The sequence below is a fragment of the Mirounga angustirostris genome, unplaced genomic scaffold (assembly GCF_029215605.1).
Source record: "Mirounga angustirostris isolate CCGP_5_RB_7025 unplaced genomic scaffold, mMirAng1.0.hap1 SCAF_2, whole genome shotgun sequence".
NCBI lineage: Eukaryota > Metazoa > Chordata > Mammalia > Carnivora > Phocidae > Mirounga > Mirounga angustirostris.
The window spans coordinates 202970269-202990512 of NW_026991710.1; the positions used below are offsets into that span (position 1 = coordinate 202970269).

The following is a 20244-nucleotide window of genomic DNA, read 5'->3' on the forward strand; positions in this document are numbered from 1 at the left end:
ATTCAAGGGACCAGATGAAACAAGGTCCCCTACTCTTCTGCCATCTTGTCTATCTCCCAGGAAAGTCTCAAGATTTGTTTGAGAGTTTAGATCGGCAAATTGTAGCCCTGCCCAGAGCAAACATTCTCTGATAGTTCTCACAACTCTCAGTATTTATCCTCTGTCTGTCCTGTTGTCAGTCACTTCTTCCTAAGTTTTCAATAATGAGCCCCCAGGTGGTCCTCAAAGCAGCTGAGCTACTGAGTTCTTCGGGTGGAGAACACATGAGAGGATGCCGTCTTGACACCATGTATAGCATTCTTCAGTGTCTCACGGGGGTTGTGAGAGAACAGGTCTGTCACCTATTCAGTATTTCATGGAGAAGGTGGGGGAGAGTAGATATTTTCAGTGTTGGTTCTTCCCTGAGCTCAGAGTGTCTTCCCATCTCCGTGTGTCTCCCTCAATGTCTGTCTTCAGGGTCTCAGGGGTGGTGTCAGAGAGCAGGTCTGTCACCTGTTCAGTATTTCATGGAGAAGGTGGGGGGAGTTGGGAAGGTTGTTTTGAGGGAAAGTCCACTGGAGAAAAGCAAGGGTTCGGGTTGATGGAGGGTTCTTACCCGTGGAGCTGCAGGGGTGGTGGATTTCTTGTAGGAGGTGAAACCTACATCTTCCCCTTTGGGGTCTGTGACTGATGAATCTCTCCTGTGGGGGGTTCTAATGCTGGGTCTGTAACTCACAGTTGTTCCTGTAACTGACCCTCTGTGGTAGGCTCCCCCCTCCAGCCTCCCCTTCTGGCATACCTAATCCACTTTACTGAGGCTTCCCTTCATGCATTTTCACAGTTCTAACCAGTTTTTGGTGGAGCACTGTGGAAAATTGGAATTCCAAATCCCACTGCTTCTACTGCACCCAAGACACAGGGGCCACCGACCTAATCCTCCCACGAGTGTCTTGCTACCATGTGGCCTCCTACAAGGGCGAGTGGCCTCTCCACGGTGGGTGACCTGGATCTGAGTAGGGCTTGGCCTCCATCACAAAGTTTGATGTCGTCTCTGCTTCTGTGACCTGGTGCTGACATGGTTGTTTGGAAGAGTAGTTGACTCTGTAGAGATTTCAAAGTGTGGTAAACCTGTCACAGCAGCACAAATACACTTGATCTCCACACTCAGACCCCCCAGCTGTCGTCTCCTTACCACATTTACCACTTCACACGGGTGATTCAGTGCGTTTTACCCCAAACAGGGACACTCTCCTGCAGAAGCACCACGTAACCCTAAATGAGGAAATCATTATGGTTTCCACATTTTAACCCAGACCACAGACCCACTTCAACTGTTGCCACCTGCGCCACAGTCTGAAATGTCTTGCTTCATTCTGATCCAGTTTTCTTTTTCTGGAACTGCTCCAAGACTTTCCCTTATTTGCACAACCCTGATGGATTTAAGGAGCACAGATGGCTCTAATCTGAGTGGCCTTTTCTGTCTGGCTTCTGTCACTTGGGCTGTTTTCAGTGTCCATCTATGTTGTGACATGGATCAGTCCTTCATTCACCTTTTCACTGTGACTAAACATAAATAACATTTACCACCCAAAACATTTTAGGTACACAGTTCTCTGGCCTTAGCTGAGTTCCCACAGTTGTACATCATTCTCCAGAACTTTTTCATTCTCCCCAAGGGAGACTCTGTATGCATTAAACACCCAACTCCCCATGACTTCTCTGGAGAAGGGTCTATCCAAGTCCTTTGTCCATTTTAAGAATTGGGTTGTCTTTTTGTTGAGGAGTTTTAAAAGCTCTTTACATATTCTGGACAACAGATTCTTAGTAGATACGTAATGTGCAAATATTTCCTTCCTTCTGGGGGCTGTCTTTTCACTTTCAGGATAGTAACTTCTGATGTACAAAGATTTTTTTTACATTTTTTTTTTTTTAAAGCGAGGGAGAGAGAGTGTGTGAGGGAGAGGGAGAGAGACTCTCAAACAGGCCCTACACTCAGCATGGAGCCTGACATGGGGCTTGATCTCATGGCCCTGAGATCATGATCTGAGCCAAAATTAAGAGCCAGACACTTAACTTACTGAGCCACCCAGGTGCCCCGAAAAGATTTTTAATTTTGAGGATATTATTTTATCTATTTTTTCCCTTTTTTTATGCTTTGGTGTCACGTCTAAAAGCACTGGGAAATCCAAGGTTATGAAGATTTATCCCTATTTATTTCTTCTAGAGTTTATAATTTTACCTCTTACATTTAAGCGTTTACTTATTTTGAGCTAATGTTTATATGTGGTATGAGGTAAGGGTCCAGTTTCATTTCTCTGCACATGGATAACCAATTGTCTCCCAATGTAATGTTGTCGACCCTTGTCAAAATTCAGTGGACCATAGGTGAAGGGGTTTAATTCTGGGCTCTCAGTTAAATCACACTGATATGTATGCATACCTTTTTTAAAAAAAAATTATTTAAAAAATTTTGTAATTTAAATTCATTTAATTAACATATAGTGTATTATTTGTTTCAGGGTGTATGCATACCTTTACGACAATATCACAACATTTTATTTACTGTTGCTTTGTATTAAGATTTGAGCTTTGGAAGTATGACCTTTCACGTTTGATTTTCTTTTTCAAGATTGTTCTGGCTATCTTGTGGTCCCTTGAAATTCCATATGACTGTTAGGATTAGCTTGTGCATTTGTTCCCAAAGGCCTTTGTGAATTTTCTTGGGAACACATTGAATTTCCACATTGCATTGTGTACTATTGCCATCTTATCAATAGTATGTCTTTTCATCACCATGGGGTGTCCTCAGAGTTATTTAGGTTTCCCTTACTTTCTTTCAGCAATGTTTTGTAACTTTCAGTGTACAAGACTCACATCTTTATTACATCTATTCCTAACTATTTGGTCAATGTTGATGTTCCCTAAAATGGAATTGTTTTCTTAACGTCCTTTTTGGATGATTCATTGCTAGTATATACGAATAAGAGAGATTTTTGTGTATTGATATATTGTCCTGTAACTGCTGAAATAGGTAACTGGATGCAATCATTTTTTTGTTGTTGTTGTTGTTGAATCTTTAGGAAACTCTCTATATAAGATGATGTCATCTCTGGTCTCTGAATAGACCTAGTTCTACTGTTTCCTTTCACATGTGGATGCCTTATATCTTACCTTATTGTTCTGGGTAGAACTTTCAGTACAATACTGAACAATGAGTGAAAGGCAGCATGATGGACTTGTTTGTGATTTCAGAGTAGAGCTGTTAGTCCTCAAAATTGAGCATGATGTTTGATTAGGGTTAGGGTTGGGGTTAGGGTTAGGGGTTAGGGTTAAGGGTTAGGGGTTAGGGTTAGGGTCTCCCTGTCCTCTGCTGTATAGAGACCATTCTCCTCCTGTAACCAGATTGATCATTTCAGAACATAACCTTTGAGCCTCTCTGCAATCCACTCCCCACCTGTCTGTTCTCTCCAGCCTCACCTCTCCCACCGCAGCCCCCCTCTGTGGGCCACCCAGCTGTGTGGTTGTCCCACATGTGCCTTGGGCCTGACTCCAATCCTTTACATTCTCTGTGCCCTCTGCCAGGAGCACTCTTCTCTCCCCTTGCATCATGTCTGGCTTGTTCCCCCATTGGCTGGGCCTCTACTTGCCCCCTGGTGACCTGACTCATGTCTGCTGGGTGTGTGTGCTCGTCCCATATTTAAATGTAGTACCCGCCTTCCCTGTGTGAGCGATTTATTAACCTGCGAGGTATGGGGAAAGGCACAGGGAAGTAGTCTTAGTGCCTGTGTAAAAAAGTCAGTCTCAGGGCGCCTGGGTGGCTAAGTCATTAAGCGTCTGCCTTCGGCTCAGGTCGTGATCCCAGGGGCCTGGGATTAAGTCCCATGTCAAGCTCCCTGCTCAGTGGGGAGCCTGCTTCTCCCTCTCCCCCTCCCCCTCCTTGTGTTCCCTCTCTAGCTGTCTCTTTCTCTGTCAAATAAATAAAATCTAAAAAAAAATCAATCTCAGAGGGGCTCACCACACTTGCTGACAATGGGGGAGCTGCTGTCCCCACAGTGAGGGGCAGGTAGTCCCCTCAAAGGGGGACCAGCCATGTGAGGCAGTTGGACAAGACTTCCAATGTTTTGGGGCCAGGGAGATGTAGACCTGGACCCAGAAGCTCACACCCTTGGATTCAAGGCTGGGGCCTAAGCAAGCCCCCTTTTTCCAGGGGTCATCTTTCCCCTTCCCTGCCCATGGGCTGAACCTGATTCCTGATCTGGGGAGTTCAAGGGTGACCCCTCCTAGGAATACCAGTGGTTTACTGATGGACCTTGTCATCCAGAGGCCCAGTAGCCTTCAAGGGAGGACCCTATAGGGGGTGGAGACAGCTCTGTTGGGGACCAGCGACAGCCCACTCAAAGTAAAGTGGGGCAGCTGGCCGGCCCTGCTGATTCTACCCAGTCTGTAGGACATAGAAACACGGGCTGTGCCCAAAGGTGCTCAACTCATGGCAGGTGGGGACAGAACCTGCAGGGGGACAGCTAGGGGAGGGCACCTGCAGGGTTTGCCCAGGAGCTCAGCACAGGGGGAGTGTTCCTGGCTCCAGCATGCTGACTGTGCGGCTGCATGGGTTTCCAGCCTCCCAAGCCTCAGGCTCCCCTTTGTAAGATGGGGCGCTGATGGCCCCCATCCCTGGGATCAGAAGGTAGGGAGGCCCTGCCAGCAGATTCACTCAGGACAGGTCAGGAGGTGGCTGTTGCTTAAAGCAGCCCAGGGCCTGTCCCCATGAATAAGGTGCACACGTCCATGACCCCCAGCTCTGGGGTCCTGCTGCCAGCCTCTGGCAGTGACCCTCTTCCTGCCCTGTCCCCTGCCTCTGTGGATACGGGGTCTTCCTGGAGCTGTTCCTGCAGAATCACTTCATGGTGGACACAGGGTCATCTACTATGTCTTCACCAACCAGCTGGTTGCTGTGTCCCGTGTGCCCCTCCAGGAGCACTGAAGGGTGGTGGTTCTTGAGGTCCACAGTGCCCCACACTGGCAGGATGTGTCCATGCAGCACATGGCCATCATGAGCTGCTTCTATGAGGAGCGCTTCCTCTATGAGGTGGATGACATGGTGTGCGGGGATGTGGACATGAAGTTCTGTGACCACGTGGGCATGGAGATCCTGTCCCCCCTCTCTGGCACCCTGCACCCCGGTTTCTACTGGGTGGCCTGTGAGGACTTAAGCTACGAGCGCTGGTCCCAGTCCCAGGCCCACATCCCCAAGGACCAGGGTGACTTCTACTACATGGGGGGCTTTTTTGGGGGGTTGTGGCGGAGGTTCACCCACTGACCTCAGCCTGTCACCAGGTGATGGTGGTCAACTGGGCCAATGGGATCGAGGCCATGTGGTATGATAAGAGCCACCTGAACAGGTACCTGCTGGACCACAAGCCCACCAAGGTGCTGTCCCTGGAGGACCTGCGGGACCCACAGCTGCTGGGCTGGCCCCGGGTCATGAAGAAGCTGAGATTTGGGCCATGCCCAAGAATCACCAGGACACCTGGAACTCATGAGGGGCTGTCCCCATCTCCAGCAGGGGGTGCTGACTTCAGCGGAGCCATCAGAGCAGGTTCCTACTTCTGTCCCCTCGAGGGACACTGTGGAGTCCAGTACTGTCTGCACGAGCACGTCCAGCGCCGCAGCCGCACCTGCTCACAGGAGGCCTGCCTGGGGATACAGTGTCCTCTCATTGCGTTCACTACATTTTCTTCACTTCTGGGTCATTTGCAGCTGTGAACGGCTCCAGTTTTATGTCAGACGTTTTTCTGTGTCAATGCTGAGCAACCATTTTTAAAAAGAACAATTGAGGGAAAAGGTTTTCTCCCTGGTTCTAGACAGACACCACCTGGTGGGGCTGGGAGCAGCCCTCTAGCAGCCGTGGAGGCAGAATGGCGTCTGGACGGGTCTTCCCTCCCAGTCCTTGCACCTTGCCATGGCCATGGGGCTTCAGGGTCAGGGTTGCACCGAGCCACCTCTCAGAACCCCGGTGCCCTCACCGCCAGAGGCCTTGGCCGTGACCGCTAGCTCAGCCTCCAGGAGCATGGAGCCCTCTGGGTTATTTCCACTTCCTGCCATGGATTTATTTTTTATTTATTAATTTTATTTAATTTTTTAAATTTAAATTCATTAGCCAACATATAGTACATCAGTAGATTTTGATGTAGTGTTCAGTGATTCATTAGTTGCCTATAACACCCAGTTCTCATCACAACATGTGCCCTCCTTAATACCCGTCACCTAGTTACCCCAACCCCCCACCCTCCTCCCTTCTGTAACCCTCAGTTTGTTTACCGGAGTCCAGAGTCTCTCATGGTTTGTCTCCCTCTCTGATTTCTTCCTGTTCAGTTTTCCCTCCCTTCCCCTGTAGTCCTCTGTGCTATTCCTGACATTCCACATATGAGTGAAACTATATGATAATTGTCTTTCTCTGATTTATTTATTTCACTTAGCATAATCCCCTCCCATTCCAACTATGTCAATGTAAATGGTAGGTATTCATCCTTTCTGACAGCTGAGGAATATTCCATTGTACATATATACCACATCTTCTTTATCCATTCGTCTGTTGAAGGGCATCTCAGCTCCTTCCACAGTTTGGCTATTGTGGACATTGCTGCTATGAACATTGGGGGGCAGGTACTCTTCTTTTCATTACATCTGTATCTTTGGGGTAAATACCCAGTAGTGCAATTGCTGGGTAATAGGGTAGTTCTGTTTGTAACGTCTTGAAGAACCTCCATACTGTTTTTCAGAGTGGCTGTACCAGCTTGCATTCCCACCAACAGTGTAAGAGGGTTCCCCTTTCTCCACATCCTCACCAACATTTGTTGTTTCCTGCCTTGTTGATTTTTGCCATTCTAAGTGGTGTAAAGTGGTATCTCAATGTGGTTTTAATTTCTTTTTCCCTGATGGCTAGTGATGTGGAGCATTTTTTCATGTGTCTGTTAGCCATTTGTATGTCTTTGGAGAAGTGTCTGTTCATGTGTTCTGCCCATTTCTTGATTGGATTATTTGTTTTTTGGGTGTTGAGTTTGAGAAGTCCTTTATAGATCTTGGATGCCAGCCCTTTATCTGTAATGTCATTTGCAAATATCTTCTCCCATTCCATGGCTTGCCTCTTAGTTTTGTTGACTGTTTCCTTTGCTGTGCAGAAGCTTTTTATCTTGATGAAGTCCCAAAGGTTCATTTTTGCTTTTGTTATCCTTGCCTTTGGAGACCTGTCTAGCAAGAAGTTGCTGTGGCTGAGGTCGAAGAGGTTGCTGCCTGTGTTCTCTTCTAGGATTTTGATGGATTCCTGTGTCACATTGAGGTCTTTCATCCAATTTGAGTTTACCTTTGTATATGGTGTGAGAGAATGGTCCCGTTTCATTCTTCTGCATGTGGCTGTCTAATTTTCCCAACACCATTTATTGAAGAGACTGTCTTATTTCCATTGGGTATTCTTTCCTGCTTTGTGGAAGATTAGTTGACCATAGAGTTGAGGGTCCATTTCTGGGGACTCTATTCTGTTCCATTGATCTGTGTGTCTGTTTTGTGCCAGTACCGTACTGTCTTGATGATCACAGCTTTGTAATACAGCTTGAGGTCACCTGTTTTTGTTTTATTTTTATTATTTTAGTGAATTTTAAATTAATGTATAATGTATTATTTGTTTCAGGGGTACAGGTCTTTGATTCATTGGTCTTATACAATTCGCAGTGCTCACCATAGCACATACCCTCCCCAGTGTCCATCACCCAGTCACCCCACGCCTCCCAACCCCCTCCACTCCAGCAACCCTCAGTTTGTTTCCTGAGATTAAGAGTCTCTTATGGTATGTGCTCTGGTAAGCGCTGTGAATTGTGCAAGACTGTTGAATCTCAGATCTCTACCTCTGAAACAAACAATGCAATATATGTTAAGAAAAGAAAAGAAGAAGAAGGTAGCAGGATGGGAAGAATGAAGCAGGGGAAATCGGAGGGGTAGACGAACCATGAGAGACGAAGGACTCTGAAAAACAAACTGAGGATTCTAGAGGGGAGGGGGTGGGAGGATGGGTTAGCCTGGTGGTGGGTATTGAGGAGGGCACATTCTGCATGGAGCACTGGGTGTTATGCACAAACAATGAATCATGGAACACTTCCTCTAAAACTAATGATGTAATGTATGGGGATTAACATAAGAATAAAAAAAAAGTGTCTCTTACGGTTTGTCTCTCTCTCTGGTTTCATCTTGTTTCATTTTTCCCTCCCTTCGCCTATGATCCTCTGTCTTGTTCCTCAAATTCCTCATATCAGTGAGATCATATGATAATTGTCTTTCTCTGAGTGACTTATTTTGTTTAACATAATACACTGTAGTTCCATCCACGTTGTTGCAAATGGCAAGATTTCATATTTTTGATAGGTGCATAATATTCTCTGTATATATATATATATATACACACCACATCTTCTTTATCCATTCATCTGTTGATGGACATTTAGACTCTTTCCATAGTTTGGCTATTGTGGACATTGCTGCTATAAACATTGGGGTGCACGTGCTCCTTCGGATCACTACATTTGTATCTTTGGGGTAAATACCCAGTAGTGCAATTGCTCGGTTATAAGGTAGCTCTTTTTTCAACTTTTTGAGGAACCTCCATAGTGTTTTCCAGAGTGGCGTCTGCCTTCGTTTTAAATGGCTATTTATGCTGGTGTTTGTGAAATGTGAGGACTCACTCAGTCTGGATGCATGTGCCGTTGGGATTCCTCAGTGCCCACAGATGGTTTGTGCACTCTCTCTGGACCATCTGCCTGCACTGTGTCTTAGCAAGCATTTACTGATGCCACTGTGAGCTCAGACACCCAACAAGGCGCAGAGCATGAGAGCGAGAACTAAGATACAGGATCCCTGCTCTTGGGCCTTCCTTGGACTTTCAATGGCCCCGTCCTCCTGACTCACTACTTTCCTATTGTGTAATAGACATACAACTGATACCATTAAGCACATTTCAGGGTACAATTTAGTGGCAATAAGTATATTCACTCTTCTGCACCTGCCGCCTCCATCCATTGCCACAACTTTGTCATCCTCCCAAACTGAACCTCTACCCAGGAGACACTAACCCCCCATTTCCCCTCCCCAGCCCCAGCACCCAGCAGCTCCTTCCACCTCTATGAATCGGAGTGCTCTCTGTCCCTCACAATTGGGGTCCTCCAGTATTGGTCCTTTAGGGACTGGCTTATTTCACATAGCCCAATGGCCTCAAGGTCTGTCCCTGTGAGCCTGGACCTGACCCACTTTCCCCCCAAAGGAGTGTCTCAGCCCTCTCCTGTCTAAGCCAAGCCTCCTCAGTCCCTTCTGCTCCCCTCACCTTCCTCCTCCGCCTGAAGATGATCCCAGCCAATCTGCAGCTTTGAAGACCTATTCAGTCCAGATGCCAGGCACATACCCCGGGGACCTCGGGCCTCACCTACCCCATCTGTCCACGTCAGGTCCCTGCCCACCCCCCACCAGCTGGCCACCTGCTCATCCCACAGGTGTCCCCATCTCAGGAGAGGGAAACACCAAGTCCAGACCCTTGGAGTCCTCTGTGACTTTTTGCTTTCTACCAACTCTTCCAGTAGTGAAGTGGCTATGTACTGAAGTGGACATTCATTGTCCAAAACATTTAAAGGCATATGTGAGTCTCTGCTGCCTAGGCAATGGATAACAGTTGGGGCAGATAGAAACCGAGCAGAATCACTGGAAGAAAGGCTGAGGAATGAGGAGCTTTAGGGAAGAAGGGCCTGGAAGCTCTGACTGCCCATACCTGACCTTCAGATGCCCCTCAGTGACTCCTGTGCCTCTGGTGTCTTCCTGGAACCCTGACCTGGCTGTTTTCAGACAGCTCATCCGGCGGTACCCTCAGTTTCTGGGAGGGGGATTTTCTGGAATCTGCAGTGTGTCCTACTGCCCCACCGGGATCACTTTTTTTTTTTTAAAGATTTTATTTATTTAACAGAGAGAGACATAGCAAGAGAGGGAACACAAGCAGGGGGAATGGGAGAGGGAGAAGCAGGCTTCCTGCAGAGCAGGGAGCCCAATGCGGGGCTCGATCCCACGACCCTGGAATCACGACCTGAGCCGAAGGCAGATGCTTAATGGCTGAGCCACCCAGGTACCCCCCAGGATCACTTTTTGAAGGCACATTGTCTGGGACCCAAGACTGTGGGTCTGTGGCCTGGAGGGATTCTGAGCAGAGCTGGTGGGATGGGAAGGCTGCAAGGCACAGAGGTAGGTTTCCAGAAAGCCAGCTGGGGTCCCCGGCATCCTACTGTTTTTGATTCAAAGCCCTGAGATCTTTAAAATGCCAGCAACGTTACAGCATGGGCCAGAAAAGCAAATTTCCCTGTGCACCCAACACCACCTAAACTATTGGCCATTTCTTGTCACTTGAGCTGAGTACAAAGGATTGGGAGTCAGGACTTGGTGGGGGGGCCCTGGACCAGACTTTGTATTTGGGGGACAAAGGCCATCCAGACAAGCTTGTGCTGAGCCTAAGGAGGGGGTCTGTGTGGAGACCCCAGCTGCAGGCACTGCTGTCCAATGATGACCCCTCAGCCCGACCCAGTGCACCTGCCCCTCCTCTCTGCTTGAGGGCTCTCTCCTGCACTAGGTACCTCCTCTCCTGCCAGTCACTGCCAGCCTGCAGCCTGGGAGGGTGGCTACCCCGAGTTCCTCCAGCTGCTGGGGGAGCGCCTGCCCCCTCCTCTCTGCCTGAGGGCCCTCTCCTGCACTAGGTACCTCCTCTCCTGCCAGCCACTGCCAGCCTGCAGTCTGGGAGGGTGGCTACCCCGAGTTCCTCCAGCTGCTGGGGGAGCGCCTGCCCCCTCCTCTCTGCCTGAGGGCTCTCTCCTGCACCAGGTGTGCCTCCTCTCCTGCCAGTCACTGCCAGCCTGCAGCCTGGGAGGGTGGCTACCCCGAGTTCCTCCAGGTGCTGGGGGAGCACCTGCCCCCTCCTCTCTGCCTGAGGGCTCTCTCTCGCACCAGGTGCCTCCTCTCCTGCCAGCCATTGCCAGCCTGCAGCCTGCGAGGGTGGATACCCCGAGTTCCTCCAGCTGCTGGGGGAGCACCTGCCCCCTCCTCTCTGCCTGAGGGCTCTCTCTCGCACCAGGTGCCTCCTCTCCTGCCAGTCACTGCCAGCCTGCAGCCTGGGAGGGTGGCTACCCTAAGTTTCTCCAGCTGCTGGGGGAGCACCTGTCCCCTCCTCTCTGCTTGAGGGCTCTCTCCTGCATCAGCTGCCTCCTCTCCTGCCAGCCACTGCCAGCCTGCAGCCTGGGAGGGTGGCTACCCTGAGTTTCTTCAGCTGCTGGGGGAGCACCTGTCCCCTCCTCTCTGCCTGAGGGCTCTCTCTCACACCAGGTGCCTCCTCTCCTGCCAGTCACTGCCAGCCTACAGCCTGGGAGAGTGGCTACCCCGAGTTCCTCCAGCTGCTGGGGGAGCGCCTGCCCCCTTCTCTCTGCCTGAGGGCTGTCTCCTGTACCAGGTGCCTCCTCCCCTGCCAGTCACTGCCAGCCTGCAGCATGGGAGGGTGGATACCCTGAAAACCTCCAGCCCTGTGGACAGAGTCAGTGCAATGTGGTCTCCCAGCAGGTCTGAGCACCAGGCCCCCACATTGCTCACTCTCGTCCTATGGGCTCAATGTGCCACATCCTCCCTCAGGCTCCCTGGGTCCGAGTCCTCCTCTGCTCGTGGACCATCCTTGGCCCAGGCTCCACACGCTGGGACTGGGAGCGGGTCGTCTGGACGTTCTGGACTCTCGCTTCTGTTCTCGTGACACGGGCACAGGCCGGCCTCACAGACTGCTCAGAGGAGACTCAGCACAGGACGATGCAGGTCGCTGTAAGGGGAGATGCCAAGTGACCCCAGAGGGAGCGCACAGGCCTTGCAGAAGGCACTGGGCTCATGGGGCTCAGTGTGGGATGTGGTTGCCCAGCCAAGGGGCATGGGGAATCCTGGTGAGGGTGGCCCTGGCAAGCGGGGGAGGGGGAAGCCACAGAAAGGTCTCAGAAGAGGCAGGAGACAAGGAAGAGGACAGGACAGAGCTTCCCAAGGAGGTCGATGGAAGGATCAAAGATCACAGAGACCCTTGGGAAAACTTGGAGGCCCTGGAGATGTTGGCTGAAATGCTGTCATTTGGTCAGAAAAGTTGTGTCACAACTCCCCAGTTGACACTGGATGATTTACTCTTTGTTGGTTCTAGGAATCAGTGCGTACCTGCCATTAGAACTCACATGGCATGAAGTCTAGGACATACTTACTTTTCATCACTTTTCAGGATGAGATTTTTCTAGAGGAGGTGCTAAACATGGGTCTCTCCATTCTTTTCTTTGTGCGACTGGCCTGTTTCCAGGAGCAGATTCCTAGTGCTCATCGCCAGAACTAGCTGTGAGGACTGCCCCCCATCACCTCCCACAGTGGACGTGACCATGTGGGTTGGGGGGTGCTCACTGATGAAGTCCCAGTGCTCAGTACCCAGCAGGGACCCCAGATCCTGTGCTGAATGAGGGAGGATGGGAGTGAGGGAAAGAGAGAGGGAGGGACGATGGGAGAGAAGGAGGGGAGAGAGGGAGAAGGGAAGGGAGGATGGGAGGGAGGCAGGATGGGGAGAGGGAGGGGAGAAAGGCAGGAGGAAAGAGAGGATGCGAGGGGTAGAGGGGAGGGAGGGAGGCAGGGAGGATGGGAGGGAGGCAGGGAGGGAGGGAGGGAGTGGGGGAGGGAAGGGAGGAGTGGAGGGGAAGGAGCAAGAGAGGGGAATGAATGAGTGAATAAATGACGTAGGGAGGGAGGGAGTCAAACCACAGAAGCTGGATCCATACCTCAGGAGCTTTTATTTGGGGTGAGGTCCAAGGGTGTCACAGCCCGGGCCCTGGATGGTGGCTCAGGGTGCTTCCAACTGTCCTCCTAGTGCGGACCTTCCTTCTCCTTGGACCCGGTGTCATCCTGGATCCTCTCCACCTCCTCCTCAAACAATTCTCAATGTTCCCAGGAACAGGGTGGCAGGAGGGAGTCTCAGGAGGGGCTTCCCGGATCCTGTGCCCCGAAGGACAATGTGACAGTAGCTACAGAGCATTCTATCATGAGGACTGGGACCATGGACCCCATCCATCTCCTTGGGCATTAGCATTGTTCCATTCCCTGCTCTCTCCACCACCACTGTGATGAACACTCCTGAAAGCAGATCTGTGAAAAACCGAGCCAGAGTTTCTGGGGGTGAGTCCGAGGCCGAGCATGCCAGGTGATGGGTGCACCTGCAGCCTGGGATGAGTGATGCTCACTGTTCTCCCAGACAAGGGTGCCCGTCACCCTTTCCTCCAGGGGGCCTGCATTGGACCTCCACTTCCTCACGTTCTCCCCAGACCAGACACCTGCCAGTCTGAGGGTGACGAGTGCTGCCTCCATAGGGTTTCCTTTGCCGGAATCCTTCCCCGGGAGCTCCACATCTCTGACACATATTCCCTGCATGCCTATCCTCTCCCTTGGACTGGCATGTGTTTGGTCTCCATCCCTGTGGAACCCAGTGACTTGGAGCGTGGTTTGTACCAGAGTCAGGTGAAACCTTTCTCTGGCCTTGCTTTGTGGTGTGTCTTCCAGTTTTCTGCGTTTCCCTGGTTTCTGTGTGGGCCACAGGAGTAACCAGCCGTTTCCTGTCTGGGGTCAGGCTGTGGTGTCCCAGCAGGTACAGGGGTCTCCGCCTCGAGATTGTGCCCATAATTCCTTTTTTTAAAAAGAGGTTTTTATTTATTTATTTGACAGAGAGAGACACAGTGAGAGAGGGAACACAAGCAAGGGGAGTGGGAGAGGGAGAAGCAGGCTTCCCACGGAGCAGGGAGCCCGATGCGGGGCTCGATCCCAGGACCCTGGGATCATGACCTGAGCCGAAGGCAGATGCTTAACGACTGAGCCACCCAGGCGCCCCTGTGCCCATAATTCCTAAAGTGGCCTCTATGATTACATCTGATCTGTAATCAATCGGGGATTTCAATATCGAATAAGGGAAATTTTATGACAAATAAACAGAAGAAAACGAGTCCCCTTTGAAAATAGGTGGGCAGACACACAGGCTCCTATTGCATGATTCCACATACAGAAACATCCAGAACAAGTAAGAGAATAGGGAGAGAAAGCAGCTTAGGGGTTTCCAAGGTCTGGGCTGGGGGAGAAATGGGCAGGGGGGCTTCTGGTTCGGGGACTCCTTTGGGACATGAGATATTCCACAGCAATGTTCTGTGGTGTGGTGGCACAGCGTTGGGAATGTACTTATGCTCATCACATGTTCAGTTGAAAACAAGTAATTTTATTTAAAACAAATAATAAACAGTATACAGAACATGAAAAGATAAAATAACAATATGAACCAGAGAGAAAGAACATAGGGGGAGGGGATGAAACAATCTGGCGGGGCGTCGGGGTCTGGCGATGGAACTAAGGGTAATTGTACAAGGACCTCTCCCCGCAGGGCTGTGGGCTCTGGATGTGGCTCTGGGAGCCCTGCAGGAGCAGGAGTAGGGGCAGGGATTCGGATAGGGGCAGGGCCAGGGGCAGGGCCAGGTGTAAGAGCAGGGCCAGGGGCAGGGGCAAGGGGAGGGATAGGATCAGCAGTCGTGGCAGGTGCAGGATCTAGGGCAGGACCTGGGTAAGGAGCAGGAACAGGAGCTCCGGCAGGCGCAGGGGCAGGGGCAGCGGCAGAAGGAGCAGGAACAGGAGCTCAGGGAGGGGCAGGGGAAGGGGCAGCGGGTCTGGCAGGGGAAGGGGCAGAAGCAGGAATAGGAAAAGGAGCAGGAACAGGAGCTCAGGCAGGGGCAGGGGCAGCAGGTCTTGCAGGGGAAGGGGCAAAAGCAGGACCAGGAAAAGGAGCAGGAACAGGAGCTCAGGCAGGGGCAGGGGAAGGGGCAGCAGGTCTGGCAGGGGTAGGGTTATGGGCAGGAGCAGGGTCAGGGACAAGAACAGGAGCCCAGGAAGGGGCAGGTGAAGGGGCAGCGAGTCTGGCAGGGGCAGGGACAGGAGCAGGAGAAGGAGCAGGAGAAGGAGCAGGAACAGGAGCTCAGGCAGGGGCAGGGGAAGGGGCAGTGGCCTGGCAGGGGCAGGAACAGGGACACAGGCAGGGGAAGGGGCATCAGCTCTGGCAGGGGCAGGGGCAGGAACAGGGACACTGGCAGGGGAAGGGGCATCGGGTCTGGCAGGGGCAGGGGCAGGGGCAGGAACAGGGACACAGGCAGGGGAACGGGCATCGGCTCTGTCAGGGGCCAGAACAGGGACATAGGCAGAGGAAGGGACAGGTGCAGGGGCAGGGGGTGGGTCAGGGGCAGGAATGGGCGCACACGCAGGGGCAGGGAAACGGGTAGGGAAAGGGGAAGGAGCTGGGTCAGAGGCAAGGATAGGAACACAGGGAGGGGCTGGGGAAGGGACAGCTGCAGGGTCAGAAGCCGAGTCAAGGGCAAGAACAGGAATACAGGCAGGGGCAGGAGAAGGGGCAGGATCCAGGGCAGGAGCTGGGTCAGGGACAAGAACAGGAACACAGGTAGGGGAAGGGGAAGGGGCAGGTGCAGGGGCAGGAGGTGGGTCAGGGACAGGAACAGGACCACAGGCAGGGGCAGGGGCAGAACCCGGGTCAGGGGCAAGAATAGGAGCACAGGCAGGGGCAAGGGAAGGCGCAGGATCCAGGGCAGGAGCTGGGTCAGGGTCAGGATCCGGATCAGGGGCAAGAACAGGTGCACAGGTAAGGGAAGGGGCTGGTGCAGGGTCAGGAGCTGGGTCAGGGGCAAGAACAGGTGCACAGGCAGGTGCTGGGGAAGGGGCAGGTGCAGGGGCAGGAGGTGGGTCAGGAGAAGGGACATTGGCTCTAGCAGGGGCAGGGGCAGGGGCAGGAGTTGGGGCCGGGGCCGGAACAGGAGCACAAGCCGGGGGAGGGGAGGGGGCAGGTGCAAGGGGAGGGACAGGGTCTGCCGCACTGGCACGTACAGGACCCGGGGCAGTATCTGGGTCAGGGGCAAGAACCGGGGCACTGGCAGGGGTAGGGATGGGTCAGGATCCAGGGCAGGAGCTGGGTCAGGGGCAGGAGCAGGGCCACAGTTCGGGGCAGGCGCAGTGGCGGCGGCTCTGGCAGGCACAGGGGCAGGCACAGAGGCAGGCTCTCCGGAAGCAGGTTCTCCAGCAGGCCTTTCCTGGCCCCCGTCAGGCTCTCCGTGGGCGGGTGCTGGGTCACCTGCCGGCTCCTGGTCTCCTGCTGAAGTCGCAGCCACCACCCCTCCGTCCAGAGCTGCCGATGGAGTTGGAACCGGCTCTAGCTCCTCAGGTGCTGGAGCAGCTGTGAGAGGAGAAAAGCTCACCCCGAGCCTGCTCTCCGTGGAGACAGAACCCAGCCCAGGGCCTCCCAGAGAAGCCGCAGCCAGGAAGGAGCCCTCCCCGGGGCGTCTCCCTGACCGCAGTCCACCCGCTGGGCGCTCTGAGCCCAGTCGTTGCTCCAGGCCCCACACCAGGCTCTGGGGGCTCCTCCCTGTGGGGCCAGCCCCCACCCTTCCGCACACACCCACGGGCACCCAGCCCCGGGCTTCTCAGCCTCAGGCTCGGCCTCCGTGGGCTCCGGCTCCTGGAGCACAATGCAGTCAATGACCACCAGAGACAGTGGTCTGGGTGGTGTCGGAGGCCTCTCCCCGCAATCCCCAGCACCTGCTCCAGGGGAGTCCTGTGGGGTCACGCTCCGGATCCCGGACATGGAGTGGGTGTCCGCCAGCCTCGTGCCGATCTCATCGGAGGCCTGCAAAGACAGGGACGGGTAGCCGGCCCGGAGGCATCCCAGTCCTGCCCGGCCAACCTCCCTGTCCCCTGCCCAGTCGCCCTGCTGCTCCCAGATCAGACACACACCTGTGGGTGCACAGCCCTGCACTCGGGACAATGACCCATCCCTGCAGGGCGATCGAGAGAAACCCTGGGCAGAAGCTCACAGCCCCCCACACCCCGTTCCACCCAGCCAGCCTTGACCTTGAACATGACCTGCCCACGGGTTATCTGACCCCTCATCAGCCTGCTCTTGAATGGCGTTGGCCCACCCCACATGACCCCTCTTCACACACACACACACACACACACACACACACACACACGGAGGGGAGGGGACCTGGGGCTGCACAGGTTAGATCAGAGCGTGTGGGGCTGGGTGGCCGGCTCTGGGCCTCCTGGTGTCACCTTTCGGGCCTTCCGGCCAAATGGCCAGAGGCGGTGGGGAGCCCTGATCGGACATCCCCAGCGGGGGCCAGCGTTTGCAGGGCGGGCTTTCTTCAGCCTGCAGCATCCAGACTTAGGGAGGCAACAAGCCCACATGTTCATGGTTGGATGATCTCCAACGAAATGAGCTGGGCAGGGGGCTGCCTCTGGAATGTGGGTGCCTTGTTACCTGGGTTCCAAATTCTGTTGGACTCTGTTGTCAGGGAAGTGAGGTCACCACTGCCTGGGGTCCCCTTACCCAACTTCCTCCTCACACAAGACCCCCACCCCCGAGGGCCCCCTCCCCCAGCTGCTCAATGCTCCCCCTCCCCCCATGCCCCATCCATACAGTGACTCCCTCACAGCCCACCCACAGACTTCCCAAGGCCTGGGTGCAGCCGATGTCCCCGCTGTGAGGACACAGAGCTGGCTTCAGACTAGGCTCCTGTGCGTGCCCAGGGCTGTGACCCTGGACAGACTCTGTGCCTCTCAGGGCCTCCCCAGGCTCCCCATCTGCACAGTGGGGTGTTCTGGCTTCTACTCCTAGGGACACCATCAGGGGTAGGACCTCTACATACATTCTGGACCTGCTATCACAGGAGGCTGGGGCACACTTGGCAATGCAAGGATGAGCCCGGGGCTGGGCGGGACATGGAGCACAGCTCAGAGGGGCCTGGGTCTGCTCTGGGGTCTGGGCAAAGCCACCCCCTTCTTGCCTGTTCCCAGCCCCTGTGGGAAGGTTGCAATGAACGGATTCCGACCTTGTCCCCTGGTGACGCACACTTCCAGGGGCTCCCATTAGGTTGAGGCTCAGGCCCCGGGGCCTCGTCTGCGCCCATGTGCTGGGCAGTCCCCACAGTGGTTCCCGGGCATTCCCGCATCCTGCTCACACATCCCTGTGGAATCCCCTCCCCTCCGGGGTGGATGGCCTGTGTGACCGCGCTCTCAGGAAGAGAATGGGGCAAAATGCTGGGATGTCATTTCCAAGCTGATGGAGGAAAGTGTGTGACTTCTTCTGGTTCCCTCTGTCGTGTGTTCATTCTCTGTCTCCTTATCTGTTTCTGTCTCTGTCTCTGTGTCTCTCACAGGAGCAGGATCTGTGGACTCCAAGGGTGATGTGAGAAATCTCAGAAGCCTCCCTTGTCCGTGTTTCCCTCTTCTGTCCCGGTGCTCCATTCCTTCCTAAGGCCTTGTCACCCGAACCAGAGCAGTGAATCTGGAACCTCTTCCAAATGGAGACCCGGAGGCTGCAACAAGGAGGGTCTTGGCCTTGGTCCCCAGACTAGTGGTCGGTGCTCTGCCACGTTCTGTGTACCCAGGTCCTCAGCCCCCCAAGCCCCCAGTCTGTCCCCTGCTCCGAAGGACCTCGAGGGAGTACCAAGCATTTTCCCAGGACTGGGAGCACAGGGGGTCGGGGATGGAGATCCAAGGCCAACAGGCTCTTCCACAAGCCTCTGGGACCCTAGGGACACTGCATCTCTACAACCCAAGTGACAGAAGAGTAAGCTGAGGCCTTTGTGCTGGAGCCCCTCTGGACTTGGGGGTGGGTATCTCTTCCTGCTTCCAAGTGCCCAGGCTGGTGATGGACACTGGAACCCAGACCCTGTCCTCTCCCAGTGCCCTGGAAACCCCATGGGCCCCTTGGGGACCCCTGACCCTCAGCCTGGCCTGTCTCCCCTCCCCATGCTATGGATCTGGGTCCTTGCCAGGAGTCCTGATGCCCTGCCCCATGGCCCAGCTGTCTGCAACCTGTTTCTTCTTTCCCCCCTGTCACCCACCTCGCTCCCAGGGTGTCCTCCCCTTCTGACCCCCAGCTGGGCAGTCAGAGTGGTGTGTGTGTGTGTGTGTGGGTGTGTGTGGGGGGGTGGGTGTGCAGGTGCACGTGCCTCTACGTGCCTGGGGATGCCAAGGTCATGTCCCCACATGGGATGGGGTGAGTAGCTCTTCCCGAGGATCTGAGGGGCTCTCACCCCCAAAGCAAACCTCATGGGAGGGTTGGGACTGGCCTAGGACTGGAGAGCAGCTCCTTGGACTCTGCACCCCTCAGTTGTCCTGGGCCAGTCCCTGCCTCTCTTGACCCAGGTTCCCAACTGTCCCTGAGGGTCGGACATGGAAAGGCTTGAACGTGGCTGCTCCTCCAGGGGTAGGTGGGGGACAGGTGCACCAGGCACGCAGGCCTCCCCACCGAGAGGGCCAGCCAGGTGTGTCATGGCCAGGTGTGCACAGACGACCTGCCCACAGCTCCTGGACCATGACCCAGCCCTGCGGCAGATGTGCACGAGACCCATGGCTCCGCACCTGACCGGTCCCCCGCGTTCCCTCACCACCTCGGAGACAAGGGCTCTTCTTCGTCCGAGGGCCCGTCATCCTTCGGACAATGAGAGCAGAGGGATCCGTATGTAGAGGAGGCCGGCAGGGCGTCCCACGGAACGTCGTGTGCCCATCTCTGCTTTGTCGTCTAGGCTTAGCGGCGGACCCCCACCTAGAAAGAGGCCCACGGGGCAGGGACATTTGTCTGCCCTGTTCCCTGAATTATGGAAAATGTCTAGAAGGGGCTTCCTGTTCATTTGTGGAGTTGATGAAGCCCAGCCAGCACCTTTCAGATGTCTGAGTGGCTCTGGGGCCCCTCGGCCAGCCCCCAGGGATCCCTGCCCTGGCTCCACCCAGGATGGGAGCCCCAGATGGAATCTGAAACCTCCTCACAGCCAGGAATGCGGCTTTGCCCGGGACACAGGACACCGAGGCTTGGGGCAGAGAGCTCCTTCACGTTGGAGAGGAACCGCCTCAGCCCCAGGCCACCCTCCCCGTGGGCCGGCCACAGGGTCGGGGAGCGGTCCCAACAGGCCCGACGGCAACCCCGTGTGTGGGGCCTGGCCTCGTGGCACGCAGGGTCCCCAGGAGACACCTGAGGTTCGGAGAGGGGACGTGCCAGGCCCGAGACACACAGCCCGCAGGTGAGGGGGAGCCTCCGGGCGGGACGGGGGGCCCTGCTCACCTTTGTGAGCAGCAGGTGTGGGAAGGGCTGGGGAG

At 54.3% G+C, this 20244-nt stretch overlaps 1 protein-coding gene across 1 annotated transcript in view; it reads left to right on the forward strand.

Annotated features, from left to right (window-relative positions):
• The window catches only part of LOC123847802 (olfactory receptor 5V1), a 215581-nt gene extending 196460 nt beyond the window's left edge, over nt 1-19121 (forward strand). Inside the window, exon 2 of the transcript XR_010409768.1 lies at nt 18303-19121. The gene's annotated coding sequence lies outside the window, so the exon portion shown is untranslated. The remainder of the gene's footprint in view (nt 1-18302) is intronic.
• The last annotated feature ends 1123 nt before the right edge of the window (nt 19122-20244 follow it).